At 38.4% G+C, this 23,634-nt stretch overlaps 1 long non-coding RNA gene across 1 annotated transcript; it reads left to right on the top strand.

Moving 5' to 3' along the window:
* The first annotated feature begins 12,082 nt into the window (after positions 1-12,082).
* On the top strand, positions 12,083-19,721 carry LOC108640676. Its single transcript, XR_001921373.2, has 3 exons — positions 12,083-12,451; positions 12,946-13,031; positions 19,076-19,721. It is a non-coding gene; the product is annotated as an uncharacterized LOC108640676 (long non-coding RNA).
* Positions 19,722-23,634: the final 3,913 nt, after the last annotated feature.

Below are 23,634 nucleotides of genomic sequence, written 5' to 3'. Positions count from 1 at the left end.
CGGCTTTTTGTGTGTCTCCTTGTTGGCAGAGTATGAGAAAAAGGAAAGTCTTTGACTTAGGACAAGTACTGCAGAGCAACAACTGAAACATCAGTGTGTAATCAGCATGATTTTCCTACTAAATCCAAAATGCAACACTGTACCAGCTACTAGGAAGAAAATTAACTCCATCTCAGCCAAAACCAGGACAACTGGTCATCTAGTGTACCTTTGTATCTCAACCTAGTGTTAAAAAGCTTCAATAAATGAGAATTGACAACCTGCTTTGATAAGCCAATAGTAGGGAGAGATAAGTACAGGACAGTATATTTCTTTATTCCTGAAGTAGTTAATTAAGATGACTCATTCTGTTTAAATATTTAAGAATGGAACTTGGGAAATATCCTTCTGTTAGGCTGTGGCTGATTAGAGGATTTGGACTCCCTTGAACCACTTTTGAGTTTGAGAGCTCCATATCCTGCTGTGACACTGGGGAGGAGTTAGCTTCCAGGGCTACCAGTTTGGAAGAAAAGAAAGGGACCTCCTATGTCCTGATGTAAACATCCAATTAACTACTTTTTTTTATGGTGGTACTTGGATATCATGTCTGACTCATCCCAATAAGAACTGTAGTGGATCTATTACCAACTGATGGTAACTGTTGGTTGCTCACTGTGGTTCATGGTACTCCAGTCAAGACATCGTCAGCCTTAAATCAATGGAAGCCTTTACTTCACGTGTTTTATCACTGGCAATTCCCTTCATACTGCTCAGCACAATGTTTGCTTTTTTTGCAATAGTGCAACACTGTTAACTTCTGCTGGGTTTGTGATCCAGTATAATGTCGTGTCCTTTTCTGCAGGGATGGACACCAAATGAGTTCATAGAATCATTTAGGTTGGAAAAGACCTTTAGTATCATTGATTCCAACTGTTAACCCAGCACTGCCAAGCCCAACACTAAACCATGTCCCTGCGTGACACATCTACATGACTTTTAAATACCTCCAAGGACAGTGACTGGATAAAGGATGGACGTGCTCCTTAGCCCTCCTTTTGTTGCTAATGTATTTATAGAAACATTTGTTTCTATACATTTGTTCATTGAGTTATAAATTTTTATTGAGTTATAAATTTGTTTATTACGTTGGCAATATCAAGTCAAATTTCACAGAGACACAAGGTTAGCTTTAAAAAAGGTGAATTGTTTAATGATTTAAAAACAGAATTGAAGGATTTTTAAAGCCTATAACATAAACATTTTACAGTGTTAGCAGTCCTGACTTGTGCTTGGTATTTGAAAATGAAATTCATTTTTTGATCGTTGGGACATATGTTTGTAGTTAGGCTGAAGGAGAGGCAAAAAGTAAACAGTATAAGCAGTATGGGACTATGGTTTAAGTCTGACTCTTTTTATTATCTAGAAGTGTTGTTTGTAACAACATGGATTTAAAAAAGAATTACTTTAAGCTAGACAATGCACTCCTGAAATTAAGAGAAGAATCTAGTGATAGCTTTAAAAATGCCCAAAGTGACCTATTCTGAGGTCACTGCCTGCTCTGCCTGTCCCTGCCCACACTCCCAGGGCTCCACCCACCCTGGCCATGGTTCAGCACCCCATGTCAACTCTAAAGGCCATCTATCACTGCCCCAGCAACACCACAGCTCTGCTTTTGTCTGGCCATGGGCCCTGCTGTCCTGAACCCTGACCACCTGTGGGCTGACTTCCCAGTCTGGCTTCAGTGACCTTGTCACTGTGGAGTCACTCAGTGATCACAAGGCTGTATCTGACCCTGGTTACCCTCACCTGGGCTGGCCCTGCTTCACTTCCTCAGCTCAACCTCAGTGAAGCCTCAGCCGTGCCACAGACAAGGCCAGGGGGCTGCCCTCAGCTGCTCCCAGCCTGCCCTCCTCCTTTGTGGGTGGTGAGAAGAGCCCTGGCTGGTGAGGCCTTGCCTGCCATGCTGACCCACACAGGGAGCCCCTGGCGCCCACCACACGCTGGCGTGGCAGACAGATATGGAGAAGGCAGAGCCAGGCTCTTGTCACAGATGAGGAATGCAGTGCCAAGAGGCAGCAGTAGCAAGGTGCCCCCAGAGAATGTCCAGTTGGGCTTAAGCATGGCATTTTCCAGCATCGGGGTGGTGAGCACCAGAGCAGACTCCAAGAGAGGTCAAGGAGTTTCATGCCTGGAGCTTTTCAAAATTTGACAAGGCCCTGAGCAATCAAGCTTTGAAGTTCAGCAGGTTGGGCCATATAAACTTCAGACACCCTTTCCAAACGGGACTGTTACGTGATTCTGTACACTGCTGAAAATGGCAAATTCTCTGAACATGCAGGCATTTCTACAGGAATTTCATTACAGCCCCAAAAGTCTGTTCCTCTTCATAAATTCACCAACATTCCTTTAGCTTGCTCCTCAGTTTCTGTCTGTTTTTCTACTTAGGCATATATTTGTTTGGCCAGTGGGATTTTTACTCAACTGCCTTTCATACCCCTCATACTTCATCCCTTTCTGCTAAGGATTTTATCCTACATGCCTTAAATTAAACTCTTGAACATCAAGAACTAGTGATAAATATCTTAAGACTCCACAATTTTTCAATCCAGTGCTGGATTCATAGAGATACTAAAATTATTTCAGTATAATACCTACATAATATATACATAAATCAATAAAATAGTAAGAATGCTTGTTGCAATTTCTATTAGTTGACATTACATTGTCCAGGTGTCACAGGAAAAAACCCGTACCTGGCCTATACATGTTGTTGGATGTGTTGGAGCACTGTGAGAGAACTTCCATACATATAGGGTACCCTTAGGAACTTCCATCAGTTCTCAAGTCAGATGTAAATTAGGGAGAGACACACAGACGTAGTTGCATGCCTCATAGCCAGTCATTTGTGCTTCGCAGTATGCCTGGGGTAGAATGAGAATTTATTTCTCCCACATCCCTGTGTTAACATTTTGACTTGAAGACCATGTATTTGTCATTACAGTAAATTTAGCACAAGGCAAATGAAATATGTATGCCACAGTACCTCATGCTCTCAGAAGATATTCTGGCTGCATTTATGATTCAAGGAGATTAAATAATGCTCAAAATAAGCATCCTACCTTTTTGTCAGTGTTTGTCCAAATAGTGCAGTTTCCTAAGAATTTTTCCATTTCTACCTAAAACCCCCCAAAAATTAAACTGTAGAGGCCTAACTATTCACTTTTTGTCTCTTAATCCCATAAGAACAGAGCCAATGTGAGCAGTAATAGATTTCAAAGGTGATCTAAATGCCTCTATTTTGAATACACAGACATTCTGGAGTGACTTATATGACCTACATAAAGGCATGAAAAATCACATTCTTTCTCTTCAAACTATACAAAATGTTTCAAGCAAATCTTCCTTGAAATATCCTTTTAAAATTAATTTCCTGAATTGGCTGGTGATGAGGAATGTAAAATATTTCTAGATTCCCAAGCTTGCTTATCTGAAAGATACGAAATCTTGATAGTGCTATCTTTTCATCACTAATGCAAATGCCTATATTTACCACTGCACATAGTTTTAGAAATTTAGATGTGCACATTTATTTCGATCTCAAATATTTTAGAGATATTGTGTGGAAGAATGTTTCAGATTACTAGAATTGAAAATTTTTAGACTGTTTGGTTAACTGTCTCAGAATAAATTTTTCTTGGCTTTCTTTTAGTTGCACTAACAATGAATTCAGAGCTGAAGATTATTCAATGCCAAAATTGAATTACTATGACTTTGAGGTATGATTTGTATCTTAATACTGGGAGTTCACTGTCTTGCTAGGAATAATAGGATTTAGAAAAAGGCCCCAAACAGCATTTTTACTTGAATTACTCTATCAGATCTATGTTCCAGCAATAAGAGTGGAAAATCTGCAAGACTCCTTCCATTGTTTATAAAAAGAGGATGAATTCTTTCAGCTCTGCCAATTAAAGACATAATTTCAAACAACTTCAGCACCTTTAGGATAATTTTGGAATAGTATTAGTGAGTGCACTTCCATTGTTTGCTTCCATGGTTACGTCTGGCACAGTAATTTTAACAGTTTAGCAACAGACAAAGCCTGCTCAGAAATTTTCCTCTTTTAAATGCTTCCTTTCCTATACGCTGGAGCCTGTGAAGGGCTTTTTCTTTTCCATGTCCTAATTACCATAAATATTTTGAAGATTGTTCTACAAACTCTGTTTTGTTTTCCAAATCATTAGCAATGTTAAAAACAAACCTTCTGACAAAAATGTTGGCAGAAGCTCAAAGACAATTCCTAGTTCATCAGAAGCCCTTGCTTATGCAAAGGGAGCTGTATGGGGTCCTTTACATGCAGTGCCCTTGCCAAAGCACGTGAGCCTTAGTGCATGACATTCCAGCCGTGTTTAGGTTTTTTATGTGCAAATCATTTGGACAAGACCAATTAAAAGTCAAAATCAGCTGAATCAGCAGGGAAGAAGGATGAGGCAGTACTTTTTGAGGTAAAGAATTGCTACCAGTCTGCTTTAATAGGATTCTGTACAGACCAGGTACAAGGAGTCATGGGCATCAATGGCTATGATGCTTGGTTTGTAAATATCTGTAAAAGGCCTGGACAGCTTCAGCATGAGTACAAAATGCAAGGGAAAAAACAATAATAGAATCATAGAGTGTTTTGGGTTGGAAGGGACCTTAAAAATCATCTAGTTTCAACCCCCTCCCATGGGCAGGGACAGCTTCCACTAGACCAGGCTGCTCAAAGTCCCATCCAACCTGGCCTTGAACACTTCCAGGGATGGGGCATCTGCAACTTCTCTGGGCAACCTATTCCTGTGTCTCACCACCCTCATAATGAAAAACTTCTTCCTAACATCTAATCTAAACCTGAAAGAGTAAAGTCTAAAGACAATCCTCCTTTTCCCATTACTACATGCCCTTGTAAAAAGTCCCTCTCCATCTTCCTTGTAGGCCCCCCTTTAGGTACTGGAAGGCTGCTATAAGGTTTCCCTGGAGCCTTGTCTTCTCCAGGTTGAACAACCCCAACTCTCTCAGCCTGTCTTCATAGCGAAGGTCCTCCAGCCCTCTGATTATCTTCATGGCCCTCCTCTGGACTCGCTCCAACAGGTCCATACCCTGCTTATGTTGGGGCCCCAGAGCTGAGCACAGTACTCCAAGTTGGGAATCATGAGTACAGAGTCTGTGGGGAGAATCACTGCCCTTGACCTGCTGGCCACGCTTCTTGTGATTTAGCCTAGGATGTGACTGGCTGTCTGGGCTGCAAGTGCTCATAGCCAGGTCATGTTGAACTTCTTGTCAACCAACACCCCCAAATCCATTGTCTGCCCAGCCTGTATTTGTGCTTGGGATTGCCCCGAATCAGGTGCAGGACCTTAGACTTGACCTTGTTGAATTTATTGAGGCTCACAGAGTCATCTTTCAAGCCAGTCCAGGCCCCTCCAGATGGCATCCCTTTCCTCCAGCATGTGGACTGCACCACACAGCTTGGTGTCATCGGCAAACTTGCTGAGGGTGCACTCGATTCCACTGTTTATCATTTCACCAAGCTTAGCAACTAAAGAGAACACTTGAGTAAGGGCTCATGAGTTCACACTTCACTAGAGCATAAAGAGCATTTCTCTCCGAACACTGTTAAGGTGATTCCCACCTCAGGATTAGTCAAGTAGTAACAGTCAATGTCCCATGGATTAATTTGCTGACAGATCTGTTCACCTTGTCATCCAAAGGATCCTTCTATACAGCTCTATAGAGGCCCTCAAAGGTCTGGATACTACAGCTTTAATGCAGTGGTTCCACGTACCATAAATTCTTAATATGAAGCTAACAAGCATCTAACAACAACTCCTACACAGGTGAAAATATCTTCCCATACCAAAAACCCAAAAGGATGCGGTATTTCTAGGACAATATTTTGAAGATGAACCTGGTCATTTTGAGTTTTGACAATATTTTCCAAACAGCAAGATTATTTCTTCTGAGCTTAATTTATAAAAATGTCTAATGTTGTTTTCAGTTGTGCCAAAGAAGGGAAATAACAGAGACTTTGTTTAAACAGCAAATTTTCTCATTAAAAGTGGTCATGCACAAGATAATTCACCATTACTGTGCAGTTACAGGAAAACTATGACAGGGTTTCAGAAATAATGTGGCGTTGTTGCCTGTGCATAGCAATTAGTTAGTGGCCTAGTTCAGCTGAGAGTTTCAGTGTCTTATAAAATGTCCAAAGAATAGCTGTCCTAGTTAACATAATTGACTGCAAGGGACAGTTGAAGGGCACAGTTTATTTATTTCAGAAAACATTACCCAAAAATTAAATAAATTTGAGCTATAAACAAACTCTAGGTAGAAATATGAGTAAATGGGAAATTCTAGGTAGAGTATATGGAGTGGACTGATAAAAACATTACTCCACAGCACTAGATATCTTAGCTGGCAAATAATCAGATGTCTTCTTGCTTAAGATTGTGAGCTGTTTTATTGATCCATACTTACAAGAAGAGATATTCTGAAGAAAAACATTACTCAAAATATCTTTGAGTGTTTATATAAAATAAATACATAAATAAATAAATAGAGCTACATACCACTACTTGTTATTTTATCCTATCATTACTGCTTGTAGAGTCCTCATAACTCTATAATGAATGTTCACACCATGGGTTTCCCATATGACATTTCCCCAAACCTCTAAATCTCATTAAAAACAGAATGTTCTTGATTTTCAGCAAATCCCCCCTCTATCTATATAGCCCGTGCAGTCTGTACTGCAACATGCCTCAGAAGGAAGGCACTACTAGGGGAAGGAGAACAGCTACAGTGGCTCAGTGGCCTCTTTCCTAAGTGGCCTTAAGTAAATTAGAGTAATCCATTTTGTATGCATAATATTTGGATTAAATATAATCTGCCATTTTGTTACCCACTCACTTGCTATTGCAAGGACTTTTGAAACTGCCTCCCTCCTGCAGCTGTAAGCGTACAGTGAGGCTGTGTTTTGCCAAGCTCTGTTTGGCAAAGAAAACAAGTTTCATGAGTCAGAAAAGACAAGACCTTCTCAAAATCCTAGTTTCATGTGTCTTTTCTGTAATTCTTGGAATAGTTCTCATGAACTTGCCCTGATGGTGAACAAATGCTACAGGTGACATTTGTGATAACTGAACTAAGGGTACAGGTATTATTCTTGTTCCCTACAAAGTGTGAGCTCCCCATTCGCTGAAAACTGGTGCTTGTTCTACTTCTGATACCCATAATCTTTGTTCAAACCACAGAACCTCCATTGTCACAACTGTTTTAATGGTTGGTTGGCCAACACTAACCAGGACTGCAGAACATGTATACAGTGTGCACATGGGCTGTGCTGTGGAGAACGATGGCAATTTACCTCTGCACTACTCAGCTGCTCATCTGTATGAATCAACTTGGCATTCAAAAGCATAACAGTGATCCTACTGTACTGTGCTAATTCTGTTTGTTAGAAGCACTGGTCTACAGAGAGGCAATTATGCATTTATTGTGGCTGTCCATGAAGTGGTTATCATATTCAAGCCCTGTATGCTGCAGTCCCAATAGATGCTTATTCTGACGTAAATTAATAAACAGGAATCGATCATAACAGTTTGCTAGCTGATGCCCTAGCAGAAGTTGAAAGAAGCAAATAGAAAACAGAACATAAAGTGTTTTGACAAATACTTTCAAATACATCTGCATGAAGGATGAGGAAAGGCAACAGGCTTCTAGCAATGCAGACCTGTCCCTAAGCAAATCGAGTTAGTGTGGCATAATGAATGTGGGCTATGTTCCCAGAAATCATAGTGTAGCTGAAGTGCCTTTGTCATAAGGTTTAGTATCTGTTTATCTTTACTAATGCAAACTGCAGGTGGTGGATTTAGACATGAGGAAACCAAAAAGGGATATAGGTCGTATTATTAACATATGTTAAAGAGAAATGTCAGTATTCTTTATCACATGAAATAGTGTTTTTCCATCATAAGATGACAGATCTTGCCTCCTAAAACAGTCACCTAAAGGTAGTAGGCTTTTTTTCCTTTTGTTACTAGAATAACCCTTAATTAAAAAAAAAATGAATTAAATGCTTCCAGTGCAAGAGCCCCCTAATTTATTTTTTTTTCACTGTGTGATGTAGATACAACATTAATTAGTGAAATTTAGGTGGACTGGAAAGGAGTTTTGCTGAAGGCAGAAGGTAATGATCCACATAGTGCATTCATAAAATAGATAACTGAATAGGCAGCATCTTTCTCTGTAATTCTTGTAGCTGACTGTAGATTTTCACTTGAAATGTAGGTTTCCATAATGAAATTATACTGCACACCTGCTTTTATTTCTCTGATCATGTGTGCCTCAAAACTGAGCTAATTTGATTTCTTTCTTGCTGAAAATATATTTATTCCAACTAAGTCAGAATCCAGTGTGCGTTCTAGACCCCAAAGGAATTGTTTGTTCTTAGAATCAGCTGTGTGGGATGTGCAGTGAGTCCAGACTCAGGCCTTTGGACAAATTGTTCAGCTGAAAGGGGGAGGGTAGCTTCCCTATATTAGAAGATGTCGATTTTAATTTCTCTTTAAATAATATCTCAATTTAAATGGTATATGGTTCTCAGGTCAATTCTTGATATGTTCAGTTTTAGCTATAAGGTTGCATTATGTTTGGATCCTTAACAGAAGGTGTGAGAAGTGTAATCTACCTCTCAGAAGAGCACTACTGTAATTACTGTGTCCTAATGAGCATGACAGTGCAAAGAGGCACTGACAGCATATATTTTAATAACATGTAGCCTTTGTACAATATTTAAGCTCCAATATTTTGCAAAGGCTAAGTGAATAATCTTCATGTCACCTATCTGGAAACATGTAGCTACACTTTTTTGCTTTCATTTTGTAAAGCATTATACTGATTGTTAAGTAGCCTGAATTTCTTTTGGTTTCCAGAATAAGCCAAGGGCTTTTCAGAACTATGCCTTTAAATGATTTAGCAGCTTTCATATACATTTAGCTAGTGTATACGAAAAGACATAGTCCCTTCCCCTTTGAGTTTTAAATCTGAGGTCCTCATCCAGCAACATTTCTCTGAGTATTATATTTTTATGTGTGTGAGAGGTTCACATTAAACTTCCACTGGGAAATATTTACAGAAAGACCACACCTGCTGAACTTCAGCCTTCTGGCAAGTGCACTATAGAGGCCTAATGGGAATTCATGGCGAAGAAAGGTTGCCTGCATTTAAAAAGGGTGGGAACTCTCCAAGCTCTGAAGCTATGTGCAAGTTTATATTTGGATAACCCAATAGCTATGCATATAAATCATCAGGGAAAACTAATGTACATGTGCAGTATATCAAACATCTTGATGTCTCAGCCATGACTTTCATATGCACCAAAGTGCACATTCATTGCTGAAGGTTGTATGCAATGAGACATTTAGAGTTTAAAAGGACATATTGTTTGAATGTATCTGAATGCAGAAACCGGTGACTCTCTTTAGTAACTGGGAAGCACTTTTTGTGTTCTGTCAAGGATTTTTAGAGGGATTTGTAATCAAGCAATCCTGAGACAGTACAAACTAGAATGTAATATTGAAATTTAGAAGAAATTAAATGGAAATGCTATCCCAGCCACAGCCTCAGTTTCTAATTTTTTTCCCCAGCCACATTTTTTCATGGAACCTACTGTAATGTATTTTTAAGAAGCTATGTCATGTTTTATAAATGAAAAACACTATGAATGAAGTATATATCCTTTGTCTTGTTTATTATTTCCATACTACAACTTTAAATTTTACATTACTTTTTTCTTATTTTTTCTGAGTACAGACATTAATGCCTTCATACTGGCTTTGGCATGGTATGTGTTATTTATGTCCTAAAGTTCCAGTTGTCTTAGTAAGATTGGGTGCTCTACAGCTCTTGCCAGCCTTGCAGTGATTCTCAGTCCCCTTGCCCTTGAATCACCCCAGGCTCCTTAACAGGTCTGTTATTTCATTTGGGGTTAAGGTACAGCATCTCTCATAGTTTTAGCTTCTCAGTCTTCTCCCTTGCTGTAGATTGTATCCATACCAATTTGTAGCATGATGAGCTTTCCCTGTATTTTCTAAAAATATGTTTGCTATGTCAAAATAACTTTTCTCAAATGGCAATACAGATTCCTGAGCACCATAGGTTTAATTAGAGATATAATTAAAAGACTGCGTGAAGTGAAGACTTTAAATCTGCTTTTATATTCAGCTTTTTTTTTTTTTTTCACTCTTAACTGAGCCACATACTGCAACAGCCTGCTCGTTTCTTAAGAGCAGTGATTGCATCTCCTGCAGAGGCTGCTTCACTACGAACTCCCTTCTGCAAGGTGCTGATTGCTCTGGCCCTCACTCATTGAAGTCCTTAGATACTTAGCTGCTGGACTAAGATCAGTGTCTAATACTTTTCAGGATACATATCTGTGCTCCAAGAAGGATCATTCATTCTTTGCTCCTGTCAGAGGATGGGTCCTAAATAAAGGAAATAATTTAGTCTTTGGTTATCTAGCAGGAGAAAGATTATCATGCTAGACTGGAGTACCTTGAAGTCTGCTCAATTTACAGTATCCCATCTGCTTTGCTCTACAATGGTGTTCAGATTACGATAAGATGTATATTTCTGCCTTAAAGTTAAACTAATAACAAAAATAAATAGACAGCAAAAAAAATCAACATGTTTTAACTTAACTATTATTTCATCAAGCAATAATGAACTGGGAATTTGGCCAGTATATTAAAAACATAGCAAATAAATCCTACATTATTTTATAATTAAGCACACAGACATATATGGACTGCACAGAAAAACAGTGAAATAATTGATCCATGTATGTAATTACTAGTGTACCAATAAAACCAAAACGTTTTCTTGGAAGATAGTACAACTCTGAATTAGGACTTAAACAGTAACTTAATGGGTGTACTGAGAGAACAGTGAACTATTTCAAATATGCTGGGGCATGTTCTTCAGGAAAGGAAAAATTTTTGATTATTTACACTAATATACCCCCCTTACATAGGCTTGCCTCACTTCAGCCAACTGAAATAAAGGTCTAAAGCCTGAGCCATTTCAGGCAAGCTGCAAAGAGGAAGAGGGGTCTCTTACCTGTGTTGTCATCCTCTGGAGTCAGGATCTCAAAGAGTTTTCTTAAGGATGACCATAAAACCATGGCTTTCACTACAGCACCCATTGCATTGCTGTTGCTCTCAGGAGAACAAATTTATTCTCCACAGCCACACCATCTTGTAAACTGTTGTGAGAAGACAAACCTTTCTCATGCCCCAAGAGAGGGAGTGAACTGTACATCCTGTTGGTAACATATAGAAGTGATCTATTTCTGTAAGTACACACTTATTTAATACATATATACTTAAATAAGAAGGATCATAAAGACACGTGTAGTAGATCCACTGATTGTAGTCCCTAAAGCCATGGTTTGATGTGCAGTGGTGCCACCCCAAGTCACTCACTTCTGTAGCTGTAGCTGCTTGTGGAGGCAATACAGTAAAGCAGATCAGCAGCTCAATTTAATTAAATTTAACTGTTTTCCACAGTATTTTTGCTAACTCAAGTAATTATCCACACTCTGTATGACCCACGTAGAGCTATATACCAGTATGTAGAATTGATGCAAAAAGGCTGAGGGTTGGAATACCAACAATATCTTCACTTGGCAGTGGCACTACATGGTATACTTGTCCCTGAGGTACCAATGGAAACTCGCAAATTTGTTTTCAGTGTAAATGGAAAACAAATACTAAAAAAGACCCTTTCTAGGTACACAAAAGAGCTTTATAGTTCAGACTCTGAAATGGACTTGACCTTCTGCCAGAGAACTTGCCTGTGGACATGAGCAGTCTTGCAATTACTGGCTGTTCCATTTTGTCTGCAAATACATTGTTGTAGGGAATGTTGCAAAGATACGTTTCTTAAGTTTGTAAAATAGTTGCGTGAGAAAAGCCGGACAGGCAAGAGGGGCTGGAATGAAAAGCAAAAACACTCAAAAAGGACTGAAGGTATTAAGGTGTAACATGCTATGTTATATATATATTGTTTTGTTTCTTAGGAATGGACTTGCATGTATTTGCAAATACTATTTACTTACTGTTCTGCAATGAGGACACTTGTCTCTTAACTAATTTCACTCAAGTTTCAGCTTTCCTGTGACTTCTTACATTTCCCAGGTGCTGGAGAAGTGATTCCCCTGCAGCCCATTGTGAAGACCATGGTGGGGCAGGCTGTCCCCCTGCAGCCCACAGAGGTCCACAGTGGAGCAAATACCCACCATGGAGCAGATATCCCATAGAGGAACTCACAACAGAGCAGGGGAATGCCTGAAGGAGGCTGTGACCCCTTGGGAAGCCCATGCTGGAACATGCTCCTAGCAGGACCTGTGGCCTCATGGAGAGAGGAACCCATGCTGGAGCAGGTTTGCTGACCCTGTAGGGGAACCATGCTGGGACAATCTGTCCCTGGAAGGGACCACACAGAAGCAGTTTGTGAAGAACTGCAGCCTCTGGGGAGGAGCCATGTTGGAGAAGTTCATGAAGGACTGTCTCCTGTGGGAGGGACTCCACACTGGGCAGGGTAAGAGTGTGAGGAGTCCTCTGAGGAGGAAGGACTGGCAGAAGCATTTGAGGAACTGACCACAACCCCCATTGCCCATCCCCCTGCACTGCTGGAGGTGAGGAGGTATAGAATTTGAGAGTAGAGGTGAGCCTGGGAAGATGGAGAAGTGGAAGGAAGGTGGTTTTTAGATTTGTTCCTATTTCTCATTATACTCCTCTGATTTGATTTGCAATAAATTAAATTCGTTTCCCTGGGCGGAATCTGTTTTTCCCATGACCAGTAATTGCTGAGTGATCTCCCTTGTCCTTATCTTGACCCAGGAGCCTTTAGTTTTATTTTCTCTCCCCTGCCCAGGTGAGGAGGGGAGTGATAGAAAGACTTTTGTGGGCATCTGGTGTCCAGCCAGATTCAACCCACCTCAGTCAGTAAGAAGACATTTGGTAAGTGCAGTCTTTGGGCATGTGACAAGACAGCATTTGTAATGTTATCCAAAGAATCTGTAGTGATTTAAAATCCTATTGTAGTTTCTGTATCACTAGTTTCATTATTTGATTAAAGTCCAGCAGAGCATTAAGGATTACATTTGACTGAGCATGAATGATTTACAATTAGTTAGAAAAAATAAAGGTATTAAGGAATGTGCCAGGTTAATTTATTTGACAAATGAGTGCAAAGCTACTTACACAAACATTTCAAAACAGAGAAGCACCTGGTTCATAATGTATTTTGTAGAAACAATGAGAAAAGTAATTATAGAGAATTGTAAAAACATTACCAGGAGGTGTAGCTAAGATCACTAGGAATGCAGGAGCTGACTTCCACTGCACTTCACGGTTGTGCTGGGTCCTTCCATGACTGACCCACTGGGTGACAATCAGTAAACTGAGGAATCCAGAGGTAGGGAAGATATAAGCTATACTTGGCAGTTAGGGCATGGTTTGGTATCCAGCCTGGGGTTTGTACGAGGGGATAATTGTAATTCATTTGTATTACAGTATCTGCTAATGCCAAGCTTTTAGTATTTGTCCAGTTTAATATCAATAATACTACAGTAATGTTGATATCTAGCTTTTTAAAACACTACCCGTTTTTAATTTGTTTATGTTGGCGACATTTATTATTTTACAGTAGTATAGGAAACATCTAGTGGTGACTGATGTAAGCCACTTCCTGTCTGTTTTTACTTGATTATGATATTGCTTTGTCAACAGGAACAACAGCATAATGTGCAGCATTGCAAATGTAAAAAAATAAACTTTTCCAAAAAGCCCAACTATGCAGATTTATCTCTGTGGGTATTGTTGGGTTAGGTTATCACATTCAAGTATTATAAAGCGTCCATATGTTTGATATCTATCACTTCACATAGATATTGTGTTCCACATCTGGTCATCTGGCCTCCACCACCTGCATCTCCTAGAACGCTTCCATCAATGCTGCCTTCGTACAATCCTAAACATCCACTGGTCAGATTATGTGACTAATACATCTGTTCTAGAACAAGCAGCAGTCACAAGCATTGAGGCCATGTTGCTGAGAACACAGCTGCGATGGGCAGGCACATCTCCAGGATGAAGGACCACTACCTCCCAAAGATCTTGCTCTATGGTGAACTTGCCACCGGCTGCCGCAAGAGAGGAGCCCCAAAGAGAAGATACAAGGACTCCCTGAAACAACATCTCAGCCTTGGCCATATTGACCACCGTAACTGGTCTACTCTGGCCTCCAATCAGGAGGTCTGGAGACACACCATCTATAACGCTGCTGATGCTTTTGAGAAAGCACGCAGGATCACCCTTGAGGAGAAAAGACAATGCAGAAAGAATCGTGTCTTACAGAATATACCACCTAAGGAGTCTTTCTGCTGTGCCTTTTGCAACCAGACGTGTCTATCTCGTATTGGCCTTTTTAACCACCAGCATGCTTGTAGCAACTGTGGGTAGAGCCCTTCCCAAATCTTCATTTGCAAAGCCCAGCCATGATATAGTATTTTTTTAATATGATTGATATCTCTGCCAGAATTGCTATAGCTATTAACAGAATTGTGGATAGTTCTTTAAAATGAAAAATGTTTAGATACATTATGGTACTCTTTTGCCCTTAGTTATTAAAGTATTTTATATACTTTCAAATAATTTATTATTGTGTGAGGAGGAGTTTGATAGCCAGACACTAAAATATGGAGGTTTCCAAATTCAGATCATAGCCCATGCTCTTTTCACTTGAAACGTGAAATTACAACTCTGAGTTTGACAGGAAATACTTACCCACATAGACAGCTGTAAGAACAGTTACTGTGTAAGGCACTTACGTGATTAAATCAGCTCATGAAATTCCCTGAATTTATTTATTTTGTGTCTTGTTTTCAGCTACGATGTATGTGTTATAGCACAAAGATCTGACAGTTATGAGGCAAGTCTTAGTGAACTGGCAAAAAGAAGAGCCCTTTCCCATGGGTAGAATCTAAAGTAGGATATCTTGAAGATTTCTTTATTATGCCACTCATTTATGTAAGAACAGGTCAAACATGAATGACATTTATGTGGATTTTTTGCATTCTCCAAAATCATAAAGTGAGAGGATAGGCCTATAAACTACATATTGCTGTTTAATTTTCTTTCTGTTAGCAGATGGATATTGTGGCAATTCTGAAATTTACATAGACCTTTCACAGTTCACAGTGTAGCATCTGCAAAAGCAAGATCATGTACAGTCTTACTTTTGTTTCACTGTACTGGAATTCCAGAACAGTGGAAAACAAGGAAGCAAAAGAAGTACAAAACTATCATGAGAAATCTTGGATAAAAAGAGGGAATGAAAGAAAAAAAAAGAAAGGAAAGAAAGGAAAAAAGAAGGGAGGGAGGGAAGAAAGGAGGAAAAGGGGAAGGCAAGAAGGGATAGAGGAAGTAAGGAAGGAAGGGAGGGAGGAAAGAAAAAGAAAGGAAGGAAGGAAAAAGAGAAAGAAAGAGAGAAGGAAAGAGAAAGAAAGAAAGAGAGAAAGAAAGGGAAAGAAAGAGAGAAAGAAAGGGAAAGAGAGAAAGAAAGAATGAAAGAAAAAGAGAGAAAGAGAATGAAAGAAAGAGCGAAAGAAAGTGAAAAACTGCCATTCCTGCTAAGCTAGCAAATATAAAGGCTCAAAAGTCAATGTTCTTGCAATGATTTGGATACATGGCTTGATAAAAGAAGTATGACAGTACAGAACACTGATATCTCTTCTCTGAAACTGATATAGTGGAGAAAGGAATCTGTGTAAACAACCACCCCTCAAGTACTGAATTTTTTCTCCTTTTAATCTGCTCTTTCTTACAGAGAAATGTAAAGCCGTGGCATGAGAAAACAGTATGATAAAATTTTAAGAATACTTAATGTGAAAGATTTAGTTTCAAGACACAATCTCTGATCTGTATTTCGAAAGAGATAGAACAATGTGGATCCAGCCCACAAAAGACAAAACTCTGGAAATCTTGGAGAGACAGATTCCAGTTTACATAAAGATCTGGATTACCATTTCCATTTACACAAATGTTTCATGAATAAGGTATCCTAAAAAATTACAAAGGAAGCATTGGGAGCACAAAACTTAGGCTTTCAGACACTATTCTAAAAATCTTTGGACTTTATTTCACAGGTCATTTCCTGTGACAGGGATTCACAGTAATTTCCCCACAAGAACACAATTATCTCAAAGGATCAATAATCTAAAAAATTACTACTACCTTGCTGCTTGGGTTTATTTCTTTTCTTTAAATCCATCAAAAATATTTATTCTAAAACATTGATAATTTTTTTAAGAAAATACATTTCAAAATTATCCTAAATTATATATATTCATAACCCCAATCCAGAAAAAAAATTGTATTCTTCTCTAATTTTCATCAGTAGGAGATAGTTGCTATAAAATAGCTCATGATTAAATGCACCACACTGAGAATGGGATTTACCTCATCTAAATTTAGCCACCTAAGAGTTTGGCAGCTGTGAGGTATTCCAAAAAGGTAACTTTAGCCATTCAAGCTAATCTTTCTAGGCTCCCTCTATAGTTTTCTACAGATTCAGAGCCAAAAGGTAGAATTGCACTGCACTGACCCTTGAAAACCTTAGAAAATGCTTCTCCTTCTTCCCACATGCCTTACTAGCCCTTCTTGTCTTTAGTCATAAAGTTTCCTTTGATAACTCCTGGAGACAAAAAACATCTCACCTTAAAACAGATGGAGTAGACAAAGCTACAGAATATTGTGACCTTGTAGACTGAATTGCTTTTTTCCCTCAATTGCTAAATACAGTTTCTGGAGAAAATCCAGAGAAAGACAATTAACTTAATGAAAGATACAAAAAGTTTGAGTCAGAGGTACTGACAGTATTGAAGCAGCTTATGCCTGTGTCTCTCAGAAAGAAATCCAAATTGAATACCTGGAATATACTGAAAAAAATAATTTGTACTTACTTTTTCTGAGGTCCTGTCTTAGCTGGAATCAATAAACAAATGGAGACATATCAGGTTTAAGCTTGGTCCGAAGGTTTAGTTTTGACTGAAATAGTTGACTTAGAACAATGACTGGAATGAACAATAAAAACAGTGAGGCCTCTCATTCTGATAGTGCTTATTCCAGTATACTGATATTGATACATTGAATGTATCAAAGTGGTACATAAACAGTTAGAAAAATGGGTCGAAATATGTCATTAATTTTTAAATGAAGGCCACTTCACATAATTTATTTTATTACATTCTTTTTTAAGAAATTTATTATGATAGTATTGGCTAAGTTATTTTAACATTTTTATGGAAACTGCAACTTATGACACACTAGCTATGCGAATTCTATGGGCTCTTACTCTGTTGCTAAAACTGCTATGATGTCAATCCATGTACACTTTAATTTTTAAAGAATGCACTGGAAGACTGACAGCTATGATAACAACTTGGCTTATACTTAAACAGTTTTATATTATATGGAGCTTAGCTTGATAAAATGGAAAAGCAGATCTTTGGTATTAGTTCTTTCTTATTAAATGGATATAAACCATACAGTGTAAAAATTAGCAAAGCTTCATATATTCTCCCTTAGATATTATGCCTGGTGCTGTGATAGGGCTATTGATCATGGGTTTGTTCAGCTGATTTCCAGTATGTTCAGGGAACATAAGATCCTTTGGGGTGAATGAAAGTCTTAACAATGAGGCTTGCAGCTGTTTCTATGAGCTTGTGAATACCCAAACCAGGCAAAAATACTCAGAGTAGATCATATGGCTATCACCTATTTATTTAAAATAAGCGGCCTTTTTTCTCTAAAGGCAGCCCGAGACTCTGTTTTTCACCTTTTCACCTGCAACCAAGTGATTGCAGTAGTGACTATCCCACAGGATTCATCCTCAACAGCACTTTCTCTAGCTATTTTCTATCTTCAGAAGTAACAGTCTCTAACTGGCCTTTATGAAGTTATTCTGCCTGGAGATAAGACCTGATCACTCTCTTTATCAATGAGCGGTGTCTGAAACCTGCAGGCATTTCATCAAGTACAATACAAGATTAATCAAGTAAAACACCTGAGAGACAAAAAGGGGGGCCAGTGCTGAGGGAGGCTGAAAGCCCAGTGGGCTCCATTGTGGATTCTCCATCCTGTGAGATGTATCGGATCAACTGCACAATTACAAAGCACAAAGCCTAATTTTGAAATTGTGTAATAGCACTGCATATGAAACTTAAGAAGCTGTTTAAGACTAGCTAAATTGATTTTAGGGCTTCAGTTAATAACTGTAACTAGGGACTACAATCAACATGGGTAGAAAGATCCCATACCAACTATTTCAATGTCACTGTTGTGTGCTGGGAATGAAAGAGGAATAAGAAAGTTTTAATTAAACCGGTTTAATTTTCTTTGATCATCTAATACAGGGTTAATAAATAAATCTTTGATCCTTTAACTTCTGTGATTTGATTGCCATCTTTCTAAATTGGGTGATCTGGCCAAATGATGATTTAACCATGTGTTAATTTTAACACACTGAACTTTTGATCCAATATCTGTTTAAACTTTGATTTTAAAAATTATCTTAATTTCTACATGGGCTATCGACATTTTCAGTGATAAAGTCTTAGCAATGTCAGTTTTGTAATGTTTGCTTATTACAAAGCAATGGAATTTGACTTCTGCAAACATTAGCAGAACTGGTTTGTTCTTTTTTTAGCAGAATGGGCTTGAAAAATAAAAAACAGGGAAATTAGCTGAGGTACATAAGCTTGGCCCACTCTACAAATGAAAACCTTTATCCAATGCTATTCCATAATTCTACTAATTCATAGCAGTAATTAATAATGCTATATCTTTTTAGAATTATGTCTAAGAAGTCAAAACAAATCTTTCATTGAAGCAAAATATGAACATTTCATAAAAGGACAAATTTTCCTGAAGTCATCTCTAAAAAGACCCGTTCTAGAATTAATAAATGAGACTAACCAGCTGCAATTCAGTATGTTTTACAGGAAAGACCTGAATCAGTGGAACTGAATGCAGTGTTTCCAATTCTTCCTGGCAAGTGAAGGAATAAAGAAGTAAAGAATGAAGTCAGGATCACACTATGGGAATACCATCGTATTTTTCTAATTAATTCCATTTAAGAAAATATTAATTGAATATTTTAGAGTTAAGATATCAATGCTGTTAAACAGCAACACAATATGATGAAGTCAACAAAGCATGACTGATAATGTAAAGAAAAATTCAAATACATTAATTTGCCCATTAGCCTTATCCTATTCCCTTTGGATTTTATTTTCTGTGCTTTATTTTTTAACCTCAGAGCTGCATTCATGTATTATTAAATCACTAACAACTGTTATTTAAAAATCTTGGCTTTCTGAGCCCAGTAAGTAATCTGGATGAGCAATCTACCTCCCTAGGGGAATTTTCCTATGCAGAAGCTGGTATGACCTCCACTCAAACAGTTTGCATGCATAATTATATTTCTGATGGGCTCTAATTGTATACATAAGATGAAAATAATTTGTAGTGAATTTTGTCTGGAAATTTGACCCTTTACATTTTTTTTCTTTAATTTTACCTTACCCATGTTTGTAAGCAAATAATGCATTTTTGTGCCATGGATATTCAAATTAATCAAATAACTATTAAATTATGCACTTGACATCCTTACAGATAGCATATGCCTGCATTATTTGGCAGAAGTCAAATGTACAAATATGTATGGTGGGCAATGCTCCATATCTGTGTATAGTTAAACCAACATGAGGACAGGGGTTATACTGTTCTAGGCCTGTGTAACCACACAGTTTGGAATGTTTGAATAAATTGCTGAATGAACCTCATTATGAATTATATTTATGAGGTTTACAGAGGGCAGATGCTCCCTTTCTAAATACTGGTGGCTGCCACATCCCCATTCAGACCTTTAGCAGGTTCAAGGTAGCATGTAAATACACAAGTCCTAAGTAAAAAGTATCCATCAGTTGAAAATTTTGGTGTCTAGCAATCTCTGGTAATGTGCAAAACCCCAAGCCAGCTAGCCTGTGCCTTTCTTTTTTAATTCCTCCCCTGTGATTTGGCAGATCTTCAGGTAAAGTGCAGAAGAGTTGATGGAGACACTGACAGCTCTATAACTTCACTCAGCCACTCTGAGGTTCATAGAGCCCGCCACAGACTGGAGTAAATGTCTACTCATTGTAAAACCTTCCCAGGTTTGAGAAAAAAAGGGTAATAAACCTGAACAAGGAATTACAAATGAGCTGGGAGAGGATCTCAGTGACTTGGGACCTTCATTCTCTGGAAGAGTTTTACATTGTCCTAGAGGACTTCCTTTTATTGTGCTGTTAGCAACTGGGAAGACTTTCTCCTGGCTGGATGCTTGTTTAACTTGGAGGGCCAAAGCCATTTTGTTCTGTAGTAAGTTTGTAAATTAGGCATATAGTCTTCAGCCTATATTTGCCAATTTAAATCAAAGGACCAGGTATTTCCACAGGATTTTGGCATTCTATAGTTCTCTTTCTAACCTATATGACTACTGACGGTGGCTTCCTATTGCTACTCAGCACTGACTGTCAAATGGAAAGGAAGTACCAAGCTGACACATGGCAAATGAATTATCTTTTTATAAAAGCTCATATTAGAGATAATTGAAATGCAGAACAATGTCATCACAGTCACTTCTGAACATAGGAAAATGGAATAATGCTTTCTGGAACAACAAAGGTATCTTTGTGCTCTTAGATAAAATTGCTGAACTAACTAAATATATTTAAACAGGAACTGCTTCTAGACTGTAGCTTGAATGCCAGTTTTCAAATGAGGATATATTTTTAGACACAGTTCATGAATTGCTAAACCCAAGATTTTCAATTGGAAATGCAAAGCTGCTGCTGCAACAGTCTGCTATCGGCAATTGTGATTAAAACAGAATAGGCAATGGCACAAGCAGAACAGCTGCATCTGTTTAGATTTCTTCCAAAACCAGTATTATGACAACTGAAGTAATGTATGTGCATATGTATTTCATCCCATGCTGCAAAAATTAATTTATTTTTTGTGATATTATTGCTTATATAATCTCCATCCTAAACCAGGACTCTACACTCATGTGCTGATATATATGGTAAATGGGATACAGACAGAAGGAAGACTACAAAGAGATATTAAAATAATAATGATCTACATGCTTGGTTTCTGCCTATCAATAGCCTCTGCGTGGTAAGTATTCTCCAGATGTCACAGAGAGGGAGAGCTTTACGGAAGCATTTGAAGAGGCCTATGAAGTTAAAGAGAAGCTCTTTTAGAAGTGAAATGGAGAGAGCCAACATCAGATCAGATGAAGGGTGATAGTGTTTGCTCAAACACTGCATGATGTTACAGGCAGCAAGAGGAGTTTGCACCATAATAACAAGCAATGCCTTAATGAAAATAAAATGGGGAAGCATAAGCCACAGGTGAAGGCAATGAGCTTATGCTTGCTGTGGTAGAGAAAGATTATACACTGAGCAGTCCCAAAATTTCTGGTAGTAATCTGAATTGTGTATAAATGTTTGCCTCTGCTGAAAGTGAGGTGAGGTTTGTAGAAATACAAGAAGCAGGCAAACCCCTTCTTAGGGAGTTTTGACAAAACATACAGATAACGAGGATTTGGTAACTAAGTTGTGCAGTTTTTAGTTTAAAAATCTTGGCTGAGTGGAAGTATGTGGATGGGTGATAATTCTGATGAGTATCAGTTTTCCATTACAAGTTGGGGATATAACTTTCCATTTATTTTAACTAGCATGAAATTTATTTAAAGTCAATCTTCTCACATCTGTTTCACTTTAATGTGAAAGTACTCCTCACTGCAAGGAGACTGTGGTCTAGAGAGTTAATCAGCAGCAAAAACTGTAATGGGTAGAGGAGGAGAATCTATATGGTTATTGAATCCCCACCATTGTTTTTCTCTCTTAAGACCTTATACAAAGGCCTGGGAAGTGAAAAAAACCCTTCCACTACCTTGCTTTGAGCTTTGGGTTTGTCTCCTGTACCTTATTAATTGTACCAGCAAGCAGACCAAATAAATTAATAGGGACGAATATTGCATTGGTATCAAATAATCTATAAAATTGCTGAAGATGCCATCGAAGATGCACTCTGTAGTATGTTTAATTCAAAAAGTCATTCAAAATGAGAAGTGCAGATATGCTAGGATAATAAATAAACCGATATGCTACTGTTGATTTGATGACACCTCTGAAAGTATTGGTCTGATATAAACTACTTCCAGGTGCTACTGATGTACTGGTCTGCACTGCTTGCATTATGTGTTTTACTGTGTTATAGCTCAACCAGCCTGCTAGAGAGTTGTGAGGCAGGAATGAATAGAAGCAGAACTTTTTCCCAAAAACCTTCAACTCACATCATGATTAACTCAGTTCTTGTTTTTCCAATTACCCTCCCAAATTTATACTTTTTCCAACCAACATCTTAAAAGACTACAATAACATGGTTTTTAATTTCTATCTTCTTTCTATTTTATTTTTTTTTGTCAGGGAAATTAGCATATTTTGTTAATATGCACGCTTTATCTTCCATCTTCTGTCTTTCCTTTGTCACAGTACTGCTCCACTGAGAGAGACCCCAGTGAGCCTCTTTTTGACTGTGTGAGGATGCAACTTGCCTGAACCTGGGAACATCATGACTGACAGTGAAAAAGGATGGGTTACTAGACAGCCTTAGGACACGTCTTCACTAAGCTAAAGGTCAAATTTAGATCAGGCTTAATGGAAAAAAAAGATATCCCTCTATAGATATGCCTGTTTATCTATGGGTTGCCTTTGAGATTACTTCTGCCTGTAACCTCTTGAGAATGATGCTAGACCTACAGAAATCCTTAGGGCACTAGCATAGTCAGAATAACCATGAGGAGATATGATTCTGTGAAAATACTACTGCAGAAGCCTGTTCTGAGAAAGTGCAAAGGGATGTCTGATGAACACAAACTATTTCTGTCTTCCCTCTCCTTGTTAACTATTCGCTAGGTTGCCAGCATGTGGAAGTGATTCCAGCAGCAAGCTGAAAACCTACAGACAGCTTTAAAACTATTAGAAATATGCAGAGGCTTTGAAATCTAAGAAGGATGGTTATGAGTATTGACTTCAATCTCCTGTATCACCCACAAAAAAGATCCCCCATTACTTCAGCTGCCACTATACTTCCCCTCAGTTACCAGTGTGACCGAGTCCTGCCTAACACAGTGGAGGTAAGTAAGAATACATGAACAGAAGACGCAGGATAGGACCACATGGGGTGCAAAACAGAAGATGGAAGACTGCATTAAAAACATGTCCTTGATATTGTTTGGTCCTAGTTTTTCCTGCCAGCTTCAAGGGCACAAAGATAATGTACACTTAATGCACTCTGGATGGCAACAAGGCATACTTGGCAATCCCAACGCTGCATTCACCATGGGTTTTGGCAATATATGTAACATTGTTTTCCTAATAGTAATTATGGCTCTGAGAGGTATAAAATGTTCCAGTGGAATATCAAGTTTAAGACTAAAGTGAAACCTTAA

Source organism: Manacus vitellinus, unplaced genomic scaffold, assembly GCF_001715985.3.
Source record: "Manacus vitellinus isolate BGI_N305 unplaced genomic scaffold, ASM171598v3 scaffold_4_pilon, whole genome shotgun sequence".
NCBI classification, from domain to species: domain Eukaryota; kingdom Metazoa; phylum Chordata; class Aves; order Passeriformes; family Pipridae; genus Manacus; species Manacus vitellinus.
Note: the sequence above shows the minus strand (reverse complement) of the source record. Positions and strands in the feature narration are given on the sequence as shown.